This window comes from Cupressus sempervirens, chromosome 5, assembly GCF_028749045.1.
Source record: "Cupressus sempervirens isolate cs-2001-9-10 chromosome 5, ASM2874904v1, whole genome shotgun sequence".
In the NCBI taxonomy this organism is placed as follows: Eukaryota; Viridiplantae; Streptophyta; class Pinopsida; order Cupressales; family Cupressaceae; genus Cupressus; species Cupressus sempervirens.
In genome coordinates, this window is record NC_143122.1 from 1,031,439,061 (window position 1) to 1,031,459,337 (window position 20,277).

Here is a 20,277-nt window from a genome sequence, read left to right on the forward strand (position 1 = left end):
TGGAATCTGGGCTTTTTCCCTGCAGCTATATTGATGGCATTAGCTTGATTGTTAGACCCTTGAAAGTTGGGTCTTGTATTGTGGTTTTGATAGCTTTGGTTATTTCGTTGTTGGTAATTGGTAGCTTGTTGGTTGTTTGTTTGATATGGTGGGTTAGACTGGTTTTTAGAAGGACCAACGATATTCACATGTCTGGTGTCAGTAACCCCATCTGTTGCAACATGCTTGTTTTTGTTCCAATACCTAGACTTGTCATTGGAATGTGATTGGTTTTGGTTGGCCTCTTTGTAAATCTTTACCACACCATCTTTGATGAGTCCTTGCTCAAGGATCATTCCTTTCTCTTTAATATCCTTATAGGTCTGCAAACAGTTCATGGTCATGTGGTGAGCCAAGCTGGGATGTGCATTATCAATAAACATTTTCACCACATGGCATTCTGGCAAGGTGCAGGATATGCGGGTGGTAAGGGTTTGCCATCTTTGCAAGTATTCGACAAGGCTTTCTCCACCTTTTTGCTTGGTGTGGACAAGATCAACTATTGATAGCTCTGTTTCAACAAGATGGGCATATTGGGCTACAAATGCCTCAGATAATTCAGCAAAGTTCTTAATTGTGCCATAGGGGATTCTATAAAACCATTCAAGAGCTGGTCCAGCCAAGCTTTTGGGAAAAAGGCGCAAGAGGAAGACATCATTGTATGCCACGTCCTGGCAATTCATGTAAAATTCTTTGATATGTGTGACAGGGTCTCCTTTTCCTTTGAATTTGTCAAATTTAGGTACCTCAAAGTGTTTGGGAAATGGTGTCGTGGTAATGGCTCTGTCAAATGGGTAAGGACACACATTCTCAAACTTGAATGTCTTTGGATCATTCCCTTCTTGGATGGCTTTCAGAGCTGTCTTCATTTGCTCCCACTCTGAATTGATAGGTGATGGTTGGGGTGCCCCCAATGTAGGAGTGCCTTGAGGTAGGTATGTGCTGGATGGGGCCATTGAATATGGATGGTTATGAGGGATTTGCTGATAGGGATTGTACATTGTTTGGGCAGCTGCATGGTGGATGACGGGTTGTTGAGGGGGAGGTGGCGCATATTGCTGCATGTGCTGCGAGGCTTGCTGTTGATATGGGATTTGAGGTTGGGATTGAGGAACATAAGCTGGTTGTGGGATAAATGAGTTGGTTTGTGGAGGTAAGGTATAAGGTGGTTGTGAGGCTTGGGGAAAGGATCGGAGGGCTTGTGGGGTTTGACCAATGTATGTGGGTTGTGCCCCCATTTGGGATGGCATCTGCAAATAATTGGTGGTTGGCTGGGGTGGTGGATTACCTCCTAGAAGTGGCATTGAAAAGTAGTTGGTAATTGGAGGTAATGGATTAGTTGGTGGTGGAGGTGGTGGGAATTGAAAACTTGGGAATGGAACTGATGGGGTTTGATAGCTTTGTGGCTGGATTTGGAAGCTTGGTAGAGTGGTGGTGGGAGCTAGGGTCACTTGGGAGCTTGGTAGAAGACTGGCAGTAGCTTGTGGGTTTTGATAGCTTTGTGGAGTGAAGGTAGTAGCTTATGGATTTGTGGCTGGTGGTATTGAGCTCCCAAGACCTAATGGAAATGATGGGATTGTGCTTTGGGCTGTGGTGAACAAGTTGGGGGCGATGAAAGGTTGATTACTTGGCCCCATGGGTGGCATCCCTGTTGCATATTGCTGAGGTTGGCCAAAGATGCTAGCAGTGATTTGGGAGATGGGTGGATTGGGAAGGCTAGGTTGGGGAGCAGCAGCAATAGGGAAGGGGGTGAATGGTGAGGTGTTTTGGGTAAAGGGGGTTTGGAGCGAAGAGGTATGAACCAAGGATGGAGTGGTGGTGGCTGGGTTGGCTTGCGGCATGGAGATTTCAACTTGGGTGGATGATGGTATGTTTGGGTCTGTTGGGTCATATGGATTGGCTGGAGGCTCTTCTTTTGGAATAAATTGAGGATAATTTGGATCATAAGAGCCTATGGGTGGTGGAAGCTGCCCAAACAATGGGTGAGATGGATCTGATAATGGAGGGGGTCTTCCAAAGTCAAAGGTTCCTACATTGTCCCTTCAAAAATTAGCCATGATTGTCTCTTTGTTTTTGTCTATAATGGCGTTTACCAATACTGCATTTCTTGGTTGGTTCATGAAAGCTTCAATGTCAGTAGGTGATGGCATAGCTGGCTCTGGGCTAAAGGATGGCTGAGTGCTCAAGGGGGGTGAGGCTGTTCGATCTAAATGATAGGGCTCCATTGCTTCTTTCTTCTTGGCTAAGCGAGTGACGGGTGGCACGAAAAATGCTCCTAGGGATGAGATGTAATAATGCTGATGGATGCTAAAAGGGGGAAGGCTTTTCTATGCAAATGATTTCCTAGGTTGAGGCAAAACTATATGACAAAACCTAAGGAGGATTGGGTTGGGGATTCTAACTTCAAAGATATGTTGTCAAAGTACAAAAGGTCTGCTTTCCTATGTGCAAGCTTGGTGGTGATTGTGTCAACTTAAGGATAGACTGATGATCCTTTAGGAAGAACACGAGATTGACCACTTGCGAATCCCAACCTTTAGCTCAAGGTGATGAGGGATAACAAGTGACAAAGCTAGATTACCCTAGACAAAGCTCTGTCAAAGGGATAACCTTGGTGAGATTGGTGGATTTGGAAGATTTTAGGATTGGCAAACTTTCAGCAATGTGACAACAATTTTGAAAGCTTAGATGTGTAGATTTCTGATTACTAGCTAGATGGTATGATTCTAAATGAGATGGATGAGCTAATAATGCTTAAGGGGATAACCTAAGATGGCTGGCTTTTCTACAAAGATGACTCTAAAGTGAAGCTTATCTAAGAAGATGGGGAGAAACAAGGGTGTCTAATCATAGAAATCATGCCTAGTTGGTAAGGCATAAGCAGGATTAACTCCTGGATGTTGGCTAAATTTGATGGTGCGCTCTAACCAGGCCTCTTGAAGTGCTTCGTCGGTAGCTTTGTCCTCTGCTTTGTGGAGTTTGGAAATTCGTGGGCTTGGTGTTATTGCTTTTCTCTTGGCTGAAAGTTCTTGGTATGCTAGAGATGGCTTGAGTTTAACCTTGTGAAACTTCTGTTTGGGTTTGGGTTGTTCCGACATAAATTCCTGAATCTGCTTGGCTTTGGGAAAAATCTCAGTTGTTTTGCTTCAACTTGTTCAACTTCCAAAATAGGCAGTGACTACGCTAAGTGTGCCCTAAGCTAGGATTGACCAAGTTTGGCAAACATTCATTCAACAAGTAAAAATAAAAACAAGCAATAGATAGGAACACCCAGATAGAAGTTTGTGGTTCTCAGAATGTGGTACTTGCACCAAGGAGTGTGTATGTTCTACAAATGTTTTGATCAGTCACTCCAAACACATTAACATCCTAGATGGTTTTCTGCAAGGCAGATAATTGGTTTAGCTAGGGAGTCCTCGATATACGCAAGGTACGTGAGGCCCAAATTCGTAGATGAGACCAAAAGGATGTCACACAGCCGAGAGGAGCGGTAACCCACTTCTCCTCTTTCACTTCTCAAGGGTATAAAGTTCCTTGAGGCTTAGCCCGAATGACAAAATCTTGATCCCAAGAGAGGTGTCTTTCGATTCACCTCCTGATTCTTATACTCTGCCGGAATGCTGGAGTTGAGGTCGTCCAAGGGGTGATGAAATCCCCAAGCAGGCCTCCTAAAAAAGAAACAAGGTTTTGGATCCTAATCTTATGCACCCAAGATGGCCTCGAAAGATGACAAGGGGAGAGAAGACTCGGATGACCTTGGGCTAAAAAAAACACGCTTGTTCTTTTACCAACTGACTCTTATGTGTGCTAATCTAGACTTTGCAAGCACTCATGTTTAAGAGACAATGTTCAATTCCAACTTGAAGCGCCAACAAAAGTAAATCGATCGAAGAATGCACACAATAAGAAGAGTTAGGGTCAACAAAAGCAAACTCGCGCGCCCGGAGGCCCTCCACGTCAAGTATCGATTAATTTTCTTTAAGGCATTCAAGATTGAGTGTGAGTTTGTTTTAAGCCCAAAACAAAAGTGTGTGAGATTCGATTTCAAGCGCGTGCCCGGAGGCTCTCCACGTCAGTTGTTGTTCAATTTTAGTGCCCAAACTTGAAGTGTGATCGATTTAATCTAGAGTTTTGACCATTTAAGAATTTTGATAAAGCAAACGTTCAAAGACCAAGTGAGTGAGTTAGATTGTGGAACATTTAACACCTTTTTCAAGTAGAACCATCCCCATAAATGGCGCTGAGATTGCAACCAATGGTTAATATTTGATGGGTGATTAGAAAAGAGGTGAGTCCAAGGAACTACTCAAATTGATTTTTGTAAATTTGTATTTTAACTTAACAAAGTTTCTTAAATGTCCAAAAATCCAACTTTACCTTGGCATTCAAGATTGAATTTTTTTGTTTTAAGCATGCATTCCAAAGAAAGTTGATTTTAATCCATGACATTCAAAAGTGTGTTTTTGAGCAACATTCATTCAATGAAAAATGTGTTTAACCATTCAAGTTCATTTTTTTTTAGCAAGATGCATTCAAAGACAAATGGTTAAACATTCAAGTTCATTTTTTTAGCAACATGAAAACCTGCAAGAAGCATGGTTAGTGGTTCCATATGTGCTCCAACCTGCAATGAGACAAAAAAAAGCAATTTAGTTAGTTAGCCAAAATCTTCAAAAATGAGAGCTTAACTATGGGAAAAAAATTTTTAACTTTTTTTGTTGTTTTTTCTACGCGTAAAAATGCTTAAAACGGTCTAAATCCTACGGAACCACTAAAAGTCAAATTTTGATTTATACTCTTTTTTTTTTTTTAGCTACAAAGTGCAGAAATAGTAAAGCAGAAATGGAACATAAGCAAGCAGAGAACACAGTCTGCCAAAATACGAAGATGCTGAACTACAGAGGCACCAAAATATGAAGAGGACAAAATAGATTTGCAGCACAGAACCCAGGTGACAAGCAGAGATGTCGATTTTCGCAGACGCAGATTTTCGCAGACGTCGATTTTCGCAGACGCAGATTTTCGCAGATGTTAATTTGCGCAGACGCGGATTTTCGCAGAAGTCAATTTTCGCAGACAGAACAGGTTGCAGACGCCAAAACCGCGCCAAAAAAAGCTGAAAAATGCGATTTTTTTTTTTTTTTTTTTAGATGGTATTTCTTCTTCCTAAGTGCGTTCTTTAACCTGCAAAAACAAGCAAAACACCCTCACAACACACTCAAACAACAGCAAACATTAGATGGTTAGAAAAATGACATATAGATGAAAATAGATGATTAAATGACCCATAGTGGGGTCCCACCGGGCGTGCCAAAATGTAGAACCAGAATCAGTATGGAAAGAACATTAACAAATGAAGTAAACATTCACAAACCAAAAACTAAATTCACATATATGCTTAGACTAAGAAAGAAAATAAGAAGTGCAAACCTCACAAGAGAAAACACTCCATGCTTTCTTTATTCTGTAGATGTGTCCTTTTGTTGTGGATGTATGCTCAAGATGCTCAAAAGCTGCTTCAATGGAGATGGGTAATGGCAAATTGGTAGCTTTGTGAGCTCTCAATTTGGCATTATAAGGGTATGGTTGATGGCTTTGGTTCTCAAAATAGCATGGTAACTTTAGCTCAAAGATTTTTGATGAAATGGCTTGGGATGGGATTCAATTTATAGGCTAAGGGGTAGAGGGATGGAGGGCTTAGATGCAAGGATGGATGAAGGCTTAAGGAGGGCTAAGATGCACTCAAAGGGGAGCACATGGATTGTGCTTGTTTAGCACCAATGGGAAGGTGACACTTGTCACAAGGAGGAGGAGTGTGAGAGGGTAGGGTTAAGGATTGGTTAAAGTCATGATGAGTGGGGTTGAGTATGTAAGAGGGATGTAAGAGGAATGAGTGTGGAAGAGGGAAGAGTGTGTAAGATGGATGTAAGAGTCATGAGTGGGCTTGTAAGAGTCTTTATGTTTTGTAAGAGCACTCATGACTTAGTGGTTGGGTTTTTTTGAGGGGAGACTTTGGTTTGGATTAGGAAAGTCTTAAACTTGTTTAAGGAATGTGACAACATTAGGGGGTGGATTAGGCTTGGGTTTAGGATTAGATTAGGGATGTTAGAGATGTGCAAGTGGATGGCATTAATGAGGGTGGGTGAGTTAGTGGCTAAGCTTGGTTAGTATGGGTGGATGGGGTGGATTAGGCTAAATGGAGGATTAGAAATAGGTTAGGGGTTTTTGAATTTTAGGATTTCATTTATCAAATAGATTTATTTAATAAATGGGGATTTTTGGAATTAGATAGAAGAATAGGATTTAATTGATAAATAATAGATTATTTGATTTATCAATTAGGACTATAGATTTAAATTAATCAACTAGGGGATGACAAAGGATTAATTAAATAGAAATTTAATTAATAATGCCTTTTTAGATAACTAAATAGGATTACTAAAATAGTGTAATCAAATTTAGGTGTCTACAATAACATGATATTTTGTTAACTAGGGAAATCTCGACCAAGGGAAAACCCTAATGCGGTGTTAGAATATTTAGAATAACTGAGGGGGTGAATCAATTATCCAAGGTCCACATGTACCAAGTGAACAAGAAAACACTTCAACAAATTTAGATCTCATCAATTCATTACTTGGTCTCTACTATAAACTTTTAGTAACATTAGTTAGCTTTCCACAGTTCTAAAATAACAAACTTGCAAAATGTAAACATTAATCAGTAAAACATCATAATAACATCCACACAAGTTTGACACTAGGATTTAACATGGAAACCCAATCTGGGAAAAACCACCAACAACATGTCACCAATTTTCACTCTTCTGAAGTGAGCTCTATTAGGAGCCAACCCCGTTTGAGGTTAAAATACATAGTGTTAAATATGACCTTCTTAAAGGATTTAATCACCCTATTAGGAGTGGCCTTTTTAGATGTCTTTAGAACATTCCATTAGAATATTCCCTTGTTAGAGGATTCATTCTATTAGAATGTCACCTTGTTAGAGGATTTATATAGACTATTAGGTCACTATGACTGTTAGGTCAACCTTGATTAAAGGATTTCAAATACTATTCACAATAGTTAGAAAGTAACAATAGGTTTGATCTATTAGGTAGAACTCACTTTGCATGTACAAATTTTTTTTTAGTTCTCATGTACTAATTCACTATCTTACATTCATTGTCATCTCAAATCTTTGATTCACTTGGAAAATCTTCAAGCAGTCATCCTTCACTTCTCAACTCAATTCAACCTTCTACTTAGATTTTCTAGTCAATAACATCAACAACAACTCCAATTCTCTCGAACTTCTTCAAATGTGCATAGCCTCTCTGCTCATAAAGAAAGTTTTCTTATATACCTCTTTAAATAGGCAATTCTGATATTTTTCAACTTAAACACCACTATAGATATTAGAGTTCACGATTCAATTCATAAAATACATTGTATCTGTTTGCCATTTTGTTTATCTCTTCTTTTCTAGAAAATTCTATTGGAATCAATCTCTTATGTTGTTTACCTAATCCTCTCCTAGAATTAAATGATCCAACTCCTTTATCCTTATCTTCAACATGCTTTCCACATCCTAAGAAATCAACTTAGTCAGCTCGAAGATTCCTTGCAAAAATTTAAAATGTTTTTCCTTAGCCAACACTATGTTCTGACACTTGATCATTACTGGGTTACTCGGTTACTATTAAACTTCTATATCAACACATACATTGTCACTCGATTGATATTGATGCTCAATCAACACTAAATTTGCTCAGTTTACACTAACATCACTTGACATGTTCACCAAAATGCTTTAGTCTTATACTTTATTACTCGGTCAAGCCTATGCATTTGATCTATCTTTGTCCGCACTTTCAAGACTTGAAAAATATTGCCTTCTTTACTTGTAACATGATTTAAAAAATCTATCTATCTTGTTAAATTCTAACTAATGAAATGTCCATTTGTAGTTTCCTCATCATAACTCAACCTTATTCTCTAGATGATTTTGTTATGAATAACTTCTCAAATCATTTTCATCACTCATAGATATGACACTTAGATCAGATAGCACTAACTCACTAATAGGTTTGACATCAATGATAATGCAACAATTATTCCAATTGTAGTTTCCAACAATCTGCCTCTTTGGAATTAATGGCAACACCTCTTAAGATATTTCAGAAATACTTCAAGTTACCACACAATCTAGAAGTTGTATATAGACATGAGCAACACCCTCAATTTTGATTCATATCTTTGGTTTGGAAATGCCTCAAGTAAATCTTATGAACTCCCTAAGTAATCACTCCCTCTTACTTAGCATGTCTCTCCTAGCTTTTACTTTCTCCCTCTTTCATTGTGATCTTTATCTCTAATGTAGCTCTTTGATAATCTCTCCCTCTTGGTTTCTCCTTCTGAATGGAAACTTAGATAATTTTTCTCTCTAGGATATTCTCTCCCTCTTTGATATTATTTCTCTCTAGATGTTCTCTCCCTCTTTGACAACAATTTGCAAGACCTTATCTCTATCTCATGCATCTTTTTCATGTAGATACCTTCATACCAGTTCTGAATTCTTTATCTATCATCTTCGTATGACTTATCCATCATTTTTTCCTTCTTTTGTACTACTACCTTAGGAAACTCCTAAAGTAGAACTATCTACATCAATGTCTAAGATAGTCTTATCAACATGTTTGATGCAATACTTCACTTTTTATTAAGTAGCTTTGTCTAAGGGAATCATCCCTAGTTTACCTATTAGATATTCATGAGCATCCTTAATTAAAGCTTTAGTGAATATATTAACTATTTCCTCTTTTATGTTCACATACTTTGATTTCACTTATTTATCTTGAACTAGCTCTCTCAAGTACCGATACTTGATACCAATGTGCTTTGTCTTTGTGTGCATAACATGGCTCTTTCATATGTTTATAGAACTTGTGTTATCATAATATATAACCACTAGATCAATAACATATTCATTCATATCTTTCAATAATTGCTTGATCCATATGATATTTAAGCAATTCACTTATGTTACCACATACTCAACTTTAGCTGTTGATTGGGAGATGTAGTTCTAGTTTTTGCTTGTTTTTGCTTGTCCATGAAATCAATCTCTTTCCTAGAAAGAATACACCACCACTCATTCTTTTTCTATCATCAACATTTCTTGCCCAATTAAAGTTAGTGAATACCTTCAGTTCAAATCTATCATTCTTCTTGTAATACAATCAATAGTCTTTTGTTTCTTTCATATAACTTAGTATCCTTTTTACTACCATGATGTGATTTTTAGGGCTTGCTAAAAATCTAGCAGCTATCCCAACTACTAATGCAATATCTAGTCTCATATGAACAATATATTGTAGTTTACCGATGATTGATCTGTATTGTGTTTGGATCACATCAATAGAATCATCATTTTTAGATAGTTTGTGTCTAGTAACAATAGGTGTACTCACTAGTTTTGAATCTTCCATTCCAATTTTTTTTTAGTATTTTCTTGAGATATTTGGACTAAGTAATGAAGATACCTTACTTCATTTGATACACTTGTAAACCAACAAATAATTTGACCTCACCAAACATTGACATTTCAAATTCCTTCTATTGGTGTTTTAAAATTACCAGGCATTAAAATACTTGGTGCTAGGATGTAGAGGAAAAATCTCAGTCTAACATGTTAGTAAACAGATTTTTATTTTATGAAAATCTTTCAAAAATAACTTTGAAATGCCCAAATTGAAAAACAATTCTAAAACTGATAGTTTGAGTCACTTACAATTGTTTTGTCAAGTGCTCTCTAAATTTTGAAATGAACGTACAATTCCCTCCTTTTAATTTATAATAAATATTTTTTAGATTAGCCTTTAACTAGAAGGCACATAAGGAATACTAACATCCATTCATCAACATGAAATAAATGTGAAGCTTGATTTACATAAATTTAAAAGGAAATCAAATACATAGCACACTAGCTATCTAATCAATCTTCCCATCTACAGAGAAATGAAATGGAGCTCTAATACTCATTTTGCATATTTGGATGAATAAAACCTCAAGATTTCATCACAAACCAAAAAAAAACTAGATGTTATTTCAAATGTGACTAGAGCGACCATAGGATCACTTCCAACCAGAGAAAAATAAATTCAAACCTTGGGATCTCAATGTGAATTTCTCTTTATTTCAAATAAACAAGAAAACAACCATATGATTATTTTCTCTTACATCATGCCTTCCCTTCTCTATTACAAATCTTAAAACTAAAAATGCCTTCCCTTTCTTGAAAAATGCACAGGCATGTCCAAACTTGAGAAGACCTTTTACATTTGTTTTCCCCCCATTAAATAATTTTCCCACAAGAAGCTCAACTACTGTAACTTCTTTTTACCAAAATAATTTGCATTTTATCCCTTTGCTTATGTTCTTCCCCTTATGCTTTAATTTTTTATTATTAAGTGCAATAATTATTTGGCACTTTTACAATAATGTTAATTCTTTAAAGAATTAACTTATCTAATGTTTATCAACTTGTCCTTTTTACTTCTCGTACATTCGCCCTCTTATCTTAATAATAATTAATTCTTTTTAGAATTAACTATGTGAGAAATTAATGTTAATTTAAAATTAATTCGATATTTAATTATTTTGCATTTGAACATGATAATATTTAATTCTTTTAAAGAATTAAATATTATAAATTGTAAAATAATTAATAATTAATATGTTTTAAAAGCTTACCTTGTTTTAATTTCTCACATAATTGAGTGAAGAGGGGAAATATTTAGAGTTTCAAAACCTTAGGTAACATTAGGGTTAGCTACTTCCTATATTCAACTAAGAATTCTTCAGATCTGGACCCAACATTAATAGAATCATAGGGATTCTCTACACTTCAAGCTCTACAGGGCTTAGGCAGGTGCACCTTAGGGATGAAATGACTGGATGCTTGATATTCTTTTCACAATTCACTAACTGATATTCTTTTCTTCAAAAATATATGCCTTATAGTAGAAATGGTCACAATTCTTCTTAATCTTGCAAATAACTCTTGATTACAACAACTAACTATGATGCATAGAGAATTATTCCAAATAAGTGTTGACCAACAATTTTAATCTTCAAACAATAAAGTAAAAGTTGATTTGATTTTAATTTTATGCTTCATGAAACCCCATGATTTCTTCAATATGAAACTAAATAAATGGTCAATGTCCTATCCATTGGTATTTAGGGTCTACCTAATAAAATCTTGACCTAATTAATTGCTTCACAATTAATTCTGTCAGTAATTAACCCTAAACCCCATTCTTACGAATATCCTTCTTATATGACTAGAAATTCTACCAATTTATTAAAGAATTTACTTAATTCTTTGAATTAAAAGAAACAAAAAATTGATATACAACCTATCCTAGTTGCATTAAATTGCACGAACCTTGCTCATTCAATCCCAACATAACTAGCACATAAAAATGGAGACATAATTTAGATGAAACAAATATGGAAAAACATTTATTTTGTATTAATTCTCCTTGAAAATCATACAATACCGGTATAAACTCAAAAATACTTCAAAACATGGCAACTTTTCATTCAATGTTCACCTGTATTCTCAGATTTGTACATGAATACATCAAAAAAATTGACACAAAGATAGATTGGACCGAATGAAAATAGCATAACACTGAAAAGTACATGGATTTCAAACCTCAACTCCACATCTTGGAAATCCTTTTATTTCAAAATTCAATTGGGAAGTAAACAAGATTCAATTGGAAAGTAAACAAAAAGATGTTTATATTTATTTATACTCAAACATTCTTTGTATTTGGATCAAAACTTTGGATGTAGTTGTAAAATTGACAGGTGGCACTTTTAGCAAGTATCTCTTAGAAAATTCTATTTGTATTAGCTCCTGTCATCATCCATGCCTTTTCTCTATTCCATATGCCTTTAACTACATCCTAACTACATCTTTTTGTTATACTAGTCATTTTCACCAGATGGTAGGGCTTTGATGTTTGCAATGACTTCCCATATAGAAATATCTATATCTACATTCAGCTAGGTGACATTTCTAACTACATCCAACTCATCTAGTTATTTGATCCACTTGGTATCTATTATTGCCTTAACCTCAACAGTTACTTTAGAAATCTCTGCGTCTATCTTGTAAAGCACATAAATCATATCATATACTGCCATAACACTTGTCTCATTATTGCAATAAGCTAAAAACATAGGATGATCAAGAATATTATGAAGAGAAGATGACCACTCTACCCAATCTTTAATCTTTCCATCACTATCCAAAATCGTAGGCACAAAACTAGGTGTACCTACAAAAATTGTCTTTATCTTATTTTGGATCAAATGCATTTTGCCACCAAAGAAACCATTCAAATCCTTTACTTTATTGATCATTTTTTTGGTGTTTATAATGGTTATCTTTGGAAAATATTTCTTTTGTGCCAACATGTGCAAAAAATTATCAAAAAATGCAGTATATGGTCCTTACATAGTGAAAAGTATAGATAATAGAGAAATAGGCTCTAAACATCTATATTCTACTCCCTACAATGCAAGATAACTGCTATGCACATTCTGAGAGAATTTTTTAGTGCATTTATTTTGTGAATCAACAAGTTTTTTATTGTTCTAATTTCTATATCCTTGCTTATCTCCAAATCTCCTTCATTAATCTCCATTGCATGGTCTACTACCTCCCCTATTTCAAGTGCTTGGCCTTTTGTCTACACACCTTTGTCATGGATCTCTATAGTAGTTCTAATAGTATTATTCAATGTTGTTACCTCTATTTCCAACTTGATGGTATTCTATTCCAAGACATATGTTTCTTTCATTTCTTCCTCATAACTCCTTCTGGTTTTGATGAATCTTTCATAAGCTCCTTCCAGATGTGCTTTTAGAGTATCCATTTTGTTTTTACCCAAAAGGGCCACTAAAGTATGCATTCCATAGATCTAATCACTAGACGTAGAGTGTACATTTCAAAAAATAATATTTCCTCTAGGGGATTCTTTGATCTCCATCAAAGTAGGCTTCTGGTCTTCTAGAGCTAAACTCCATATTACCATTGTTTGGGCATCTATGTTATATCTAGAGCCTCTTAATTCACCAAGTTAGTTTTTATCCTCAAATGAGATAGACTTATCTTGTCTTCTCATTTGGTCCAATAGGAAAGAAGAGCTGATGTCCCATCCTAGGAAGACAATTGTTCCACTTCTTCTTACCAAGTCCATTGCTTCTTATACAGTAAGGGTTTTAGAGATAGGGTCATACTCTTGTAATTTCTAAATAAGTTCAGCAACTACCTAATCAAATTCCCCTGGCTTCATCTACATGAACAAGTCATTTTACTTTAATTTGAAAAGAAATCTTTTAAACTCCTTTGTCTTGATGAAGTTGTCATCATTCACGAATTCAGTTATTTGTATGATTCTATCATCAATCATCCGAGCTTGCAACTGCATATTCCCTGCCCTTTGATCATCCTTTGATTCTTGAGATACCAAAATATTCTTTTAATATCATCAAAATAATTGCTACCCCTTGGAAGAATTTGGAGGGCCTTTTGTTGAGCTTTCTATGTCACCACCATCTTTTGTCTTTTATTTCTTTGCTCCACCAATTTAGAAATCTTAGGAATGTCTTCTTCAAGTTGATCTTCTTTAGGTTGATCCTCATCATCAATGACTTCAACAACAATGTCATCATTTTAATATTTAGGGTCAATCTTATTTTTGATTGCTTCAAGGAATTTTGATGCTAACTCATCAAAATTCTCTACACACATGTCCAATTTAGACTAGTAGTCTTCCTCAAGATAAAATCCCTTGAAGGACGGATCTACTTTTCTCATCTCCTATTCAAAACTAATAATGTGTCTATACTTTATCATCCTTTCCCTATAGACATCTTCATTCAACATATCAGCAATGACATCCTCTTCCCACATAGGTTTTGTAGGGGGAAAATTATATCCTCTCATACTTCTTAATGTATGTCTAATTACATTGCAAGGGTCATAGGTTTCAGTGGGTCTAGTTGGCAACTTGTGTGCTCTTAGACAAGCATCGATCTCTTCTATGGTATTATTTCCTATTTCAAAATCTCCCACCTTGGTACATCTACACAGAAAGGTCCCTTTCTTGACCAATTTTCCTAAATAATCCCTATTCAATGAAATTAATTGCTAGAAAACTTCTACAATTCCTAGCCTCTCAGGGAAAAATTTAGGGAAAATGTGGGGTGGCTGAGGGAATCCATAGATTCTAATGATAGTATACTCTTCAAACAAAAATACACTTCCCTAGTCATGTGTTAATTATTTACCAGCATCAAAATACATTTTAGATTTAACAACCTTTCTAATACTCCTAGGGCTTCTTTCATTAGCTAATCCAATCATTTTTGAGATAGGATGATAAAAGAAAATAACATTGGAGTATGGATAAAAGCTTTTCCATATTCTTTTCCACCTTTGCACTGGTAACCTTTCTCCCTATTCCTATTTGGACTCAAAGAAGCTTTGACCAAACACATCAACATTCTTGAATAAGATCAAATGCAAAATCATTGAGTAATGTGGGAATAAAAAAATTTTGAGTTGACCTTGCTGAGTAGTAGTGATCTCCTCATGTATGAAACAAAAGGATATGTCTTGTCATTTCTCTACCCATGTATAAAGTCTTATGCTTCTCAAAACTATCAGTTAGCTCATCCACATTGATAGGTAATGCCATTGGGCCTCCTAGGTCAAATGCCTCGATGAATGTCTCTTTGTCGAAAGCCATGAAGATGCTTTTGTCTCTTCTTTGAAATTACTTGCTGCCTATATTGTAGCATTTAGTTAAGACCTTCACTAGGTCTACATCCACAAAAACCTCTAGCATGATTAACTTTCCCAAAATCCTTACCTAGTGATTATAGACTAGCACCTTCTCTGTTATATTTTTGTATAAATACCAGAATAATTCATATCCATTTCTTTCAAGAACTTTTGCATCTCTTCAAAATACATATGGATCCCTGAAATTGTGATCATTTGTAGCTTGTGCATTTGTAGAACCTAGAAAATGTGTATCCATTCCTCTATGAATGACCAAGGGCATTTTTCTAGTGATGCTCGTTCTTCAAGTAATGCTTATGAAATCAACTCTCCTTCTTTTTGAGCCATTTCTACAAAAAGTTCAATCAACTCCATATAATAAATGCTAAAAATTTACTAAAAAATCACTTTGCAACTCAAAATTACTCAAAAAACTCAAACAATTATGAAACTGGTAAAGGAAATCTATGTGCCCTTCAGAATTTATCTATTTATGCAATGGGAGCATGATGTTAATGGCATTTAAGATCAACACACTTGAAAACCTATCAATTCTTGAAAAGCTAAAAAAATCTACACTTTTTCACATTTTGCACTTCCATCTCATGTTGCTTTTTTCCAGCTCAGACATGGCCATTAAAACTACTTTTATGCCTTAAAACTGATAGCTGCAATGGTGTGATTTCCCTTTATTCACTTCTTTGCAACTTGTTTTCACTTTACCTTTCTGATCGCTATGATTTGGTGATGACTTCTCTATTTACTATTTCTCATCCTCACTATAGTTTATACCCTAACACCTCTTATTCTTGTGACATTGTGATGCTTTATATTTTTACCTTATCACTCCTTGACAATCGCTAGTCATGATGAACACTTTAACTATGCGATGCTGCACTAATATTCCTTGACTATTACTTCAGCTCGCAACATCACAACTTAATATTTTGACTACTCATGGAAATGTGTGAGAGTGTGATAAACACTTCTAACTACAAAAATTTCTTTGTTCGCATGTTCCCATCATTATTTCTTTAAATTAACTCTTAACTCACGAAGATGCGATCACTATTTTGTTTGACCATTATCTCTTTCCACAACTTCACACCTTTGATCTTAACTATTATGTAAACCCTTGCAAACTTGTGCTAGTCTTTAACCTTAACTATATTGAACTCATTTTGTTGGTTCACAACTCCAAATTTGTAATTGCAGTTAAACCTTGTGACAATGTGATTTTGAGCATTCACCACTTCACAACCTTTACTCTAAGTCCATCACTAACTCAAAAGACATTGTGACAATATAAAAAATTAATTGCATGATCACTTGATTACTCCATCTCAACTTAGTTTATCAGTTTTCCTCACACCTTTTTGAGCTAGCGACAAGCATCTTTCACGGTTTCACAACTTAGAAATATCCTTCATGACTTAACCATGCAATCATAGTTTCATGGTTTAAGCCTTTAACTCAACAAGTGACCTTCAAAGGCACAAATATAAGCTTTCATAGCTTCACTTTGTTAAACTAAGGTTTCCTTAACTCACTTGCAAAGATGCGCTTGCTGTTAACTCTTAACCATCATTGCCTTTTCTTATCCTCATAGCTTAATCTTCATAGTCTACCTGACCCTCTATGATGTTGTGCTAACATTTCTGTTAAATGTTTCCTTCTATTTTCATGGTGACAAATTAACATATGCTTAATGCTTTTTGACTCACAACCTTGCAATGACCATTTAAACTTAATCTTTTCGCTGTATTGCAACATCGTAACTTAAAATCTCTCAAGTCAACATGTCTTGTGATCATGTGCTCTTCCTTGTTTTTCTCATTTGCTCCTTGAACATGGATGTTAACAATAACTACCACGAAGCTACATTGAGCTGAGAATAGACCCTTTTGCCTCCTCGCAACCTTAAAAAGGGTTAGTGAGGAACATGAAGTGATGTTGTGATCATAGAGACTTCACAACATAATGACTTAAAAGACATAAGAGATCATGAAATATATAATTAGTAATCACTCAAAACTTAGGGATATAAAGATATAAAATAAAAGGTTTTTAACATATCCCTTTTTGAATTGAAAATCAATTTTTGAATGAACTCCATTGAAAAAAAAACAAGACTTTGCCCTTAGGGTTTTTCTATGAGGGTTACACAAACTTTAGAAACCCTAAGCAAGGATAAAGACAACTTTTTTCTTGTTTTTCCACAGATTGTAACAAAATCTCAAGCAAGTGAAAATTCAAACCATCACCTTCTTCATTTCATTAGCCACTGATTTTCATAAAGCTTCCTTGCCTCCAAATATGATATCATCAACAAAAAATTCACATAAAAATACCTCATTGTTCTTGGCAATCTTCAAATACATATTCATATTATCATTTGTCCTTGCAAAACCAATCTTTACAAAATAATTATGCAGTCTTTCATACAACGCTCTAGGGGCTTGTTTCTGTTTAAAAGAAGATTGTTTAAATGAACAAGATTGATGAAACTATCATGGAAAAATCATTATTTTTTTACTGATGTCAAACCTACTACATGTTGGTGAGACAAGTGCCTACTTTGGTTTGAATGCTATCATTTGATTGATTGATGAAGAGGATTTGAAAAGAAAGGATAACAAGAGAACCTAGAGAAAGGTTGAGCTATATGGTGTATAAAAGAAGCACTATGACCAAACAAGATTTTGATGATATAGTGTATTTTTTATCTACTTAAGGTGATAATGAAAGGATACTTGAGAAAATACTAGAAGAAGGATAGGAAAAGAAATGTGTATGCCATCTTGATCGAGCAAAGAGTTGCAGCTAAGTAATTTAGTGTAGGTCGACTAGAAAGTTAGCTGAAGTTGAGCAGTAAGTTTAGTATGTGTCGAGAATCAAAAGATAGAAGTAGTGACCGAGTGAAACTTAGTATATGTCAAGCAACTCAGTGTTGACTAAGCATCAGAAGATAGTGTTTTTTGAGAAAACAACATGTTATTGTCGAGTGATAGTAAGATGAGTTTGATCAAAGATTTGACAAATTTGAGCTGAAAAAGTTGATTTCTTGAATTGTGTGAAGTAGGTGGAAGATAAGTAAGATCAGCTAGTGGAATAGAGTTCAAGATAAACTATTTTAAGATGAATTCAAAGATGATTATAAGAGAAGTTTCTAGAAGGAGCAAAGTGGAAAGATGGGTAGATTTAATGAATCTAACCTAACCCTAAGATGGATGATTGTGGTTAACTAGAAAATGATTTAAATTATCTATATAAAGAGATAAAAAGCTAGAAGCAATTTTTCATAGTGAAAACAAGAGAAACACAAGGTGTCTTGTAGTGTTGCTTCATATGGTGGCCGAGTGAAAGAGTCTGCAGTTGACATACTAAGAAAGAAGGATTAAGGAGATGGAGTATTGAAGAGTGAAAAAGCTATTAGATATGAATAGGATGAATACCAAGCAGAATGGAGGACTGAATGCGACATTTTTAATCTACAAGTGAGTTGTTTTGTTATCAAATCAAGTCCTATTGTTACTTCCTAACAACTGTATTAGTTTGGATAAATCCTTTGGACTAAAGTTGACCTAACAGTCATAAGTAAATCCTTTAACAAGGTGAAATTCTAATGGAATGTTCCAAAGTCCTATAAAAATTCTCACACCTAATAGAGTGATTGAAATCCTTTAATCAAGGTCACATTTAACAGTGTGCATTGTAACCTTTAACAGGGTTGGCTCGTCATAGGGCTCACTTCTGAAGAGTGAAAATTTGTAGCATGTTACTGGTTTTTTTTCCCAAATTGGATTTCCATGTCAAATCCTTGTGTCAAAATGTGTGATTGATTTTGTGGTATTTAATGTTTACATTTTTGCAAAGTTATTTTGACCTAAGACAACAATATGAAAAAGTTTAAGATATTGAATGATCAAAGCATGCTTAAGTATAAGTTGAAGTACTAAAAAATTTTATTTGTACATTTGGACCTTTGGTAACTGATTTACCCACCCTCTTAGTTATTCTAAAAATTCAAACAATTGGTATCAAAGTATCAATGCTTGTGAAGAAAAAGTTTGAAGGTACTTAAAGCTAAAGACCAAGATGTACAAAAAGGAGGTGCCCAAGTTAAACAAGGAAAACCTTCCTACATAGAAAAGTTTGATGAAAATACATCTAGGAGGACTTGGAGATTATGTATAGTCAACTATTAGCACTAAACATGTTGATGCAATTGGAGCCCCAACTATTGAACAATTGAAATAGAAGAAGGAACACAATTAGGTAATTTTGGAGATTGCATCTTCCCTGTGCTATTCAGAGTTTGATGACATCAAAGTGGTGTAGGAGTGCCTAGGGGTAAAGGTGAAACACTAACTCATTTTTGGTTTGTAAATGGTTTAACCAACCATTGAGTAAATCAGGACTCAATATAAAGTCCCAAGATAGGTTTAGGGGGTTTGGTTAAGTAGGAGTTGAGCGTGAAGATCAATTAGGCCCTCATAGGCACAAATTACTTAAAATGGCTCAATAAGGAAAAACATGGAAAATTTATTAAAAAGGAGAAATAAGTGGTTAAAAGAAGTCCTTAGTTTCTTTAGGTTCATTTTATGAGGTTTGAAAGAAAATTAGTCAATTCTGAACACTTAACTTGCGAAATTGTAAAAGTAGTCAAAATTGCTCATTGACAACTTTGCAATTTTTACAAAATTGCAATAGCAACTTTTTGCACAATTTTTGAGAAAGAGAAACTTGGGTAGTTATGACTCAAAAAAAAGGCTAATATGGAAGAATGAACCTATTAAACACCTTCCAACTCCTTTCCAAGGGTTGGACATGCATCTATACATACAACACTTGTATGTGGAGTATTTTATGATCAAAAAATGGAGTTTGAAGGATTGAGTAAAGAAGTTGGATTGAATAGCTTACTACTTTGGATGGATTAGTGTCTTGGGATCATGTGTTAATTATGTGCATACTTTCTTTGGTCTCAAGCATTCATGTTATTGGGTTTTGAAAATTAATTAGGTTTTACATTATTGTTATCCAATTTTGTGTATCAACAATAAAAATGGCTAAGGCTTGACTTCCCATGGTTGAAAATACATGGCCTTTGGGAATCAAGCAATGGCCTTTGTACACTATGTAAATACCAGTTTTCTACAAGGGAAAACAAGGCAAGATAGGCTTGTGGGTGTGTGAGACTTAATAGGATGATGCAAAATGGTAGGAATTGTGTCAAGAACCTCATAAGGGTAGAACAAACTTGGTTTTGACCTACAAGTGGCACTTGGGGAAGATCTGGCACATTGAGTCAAAATGTTGCAGAGTTGGTGACTTGGAGTCAGAGGATGAAAGCTTGAATTGAATGAA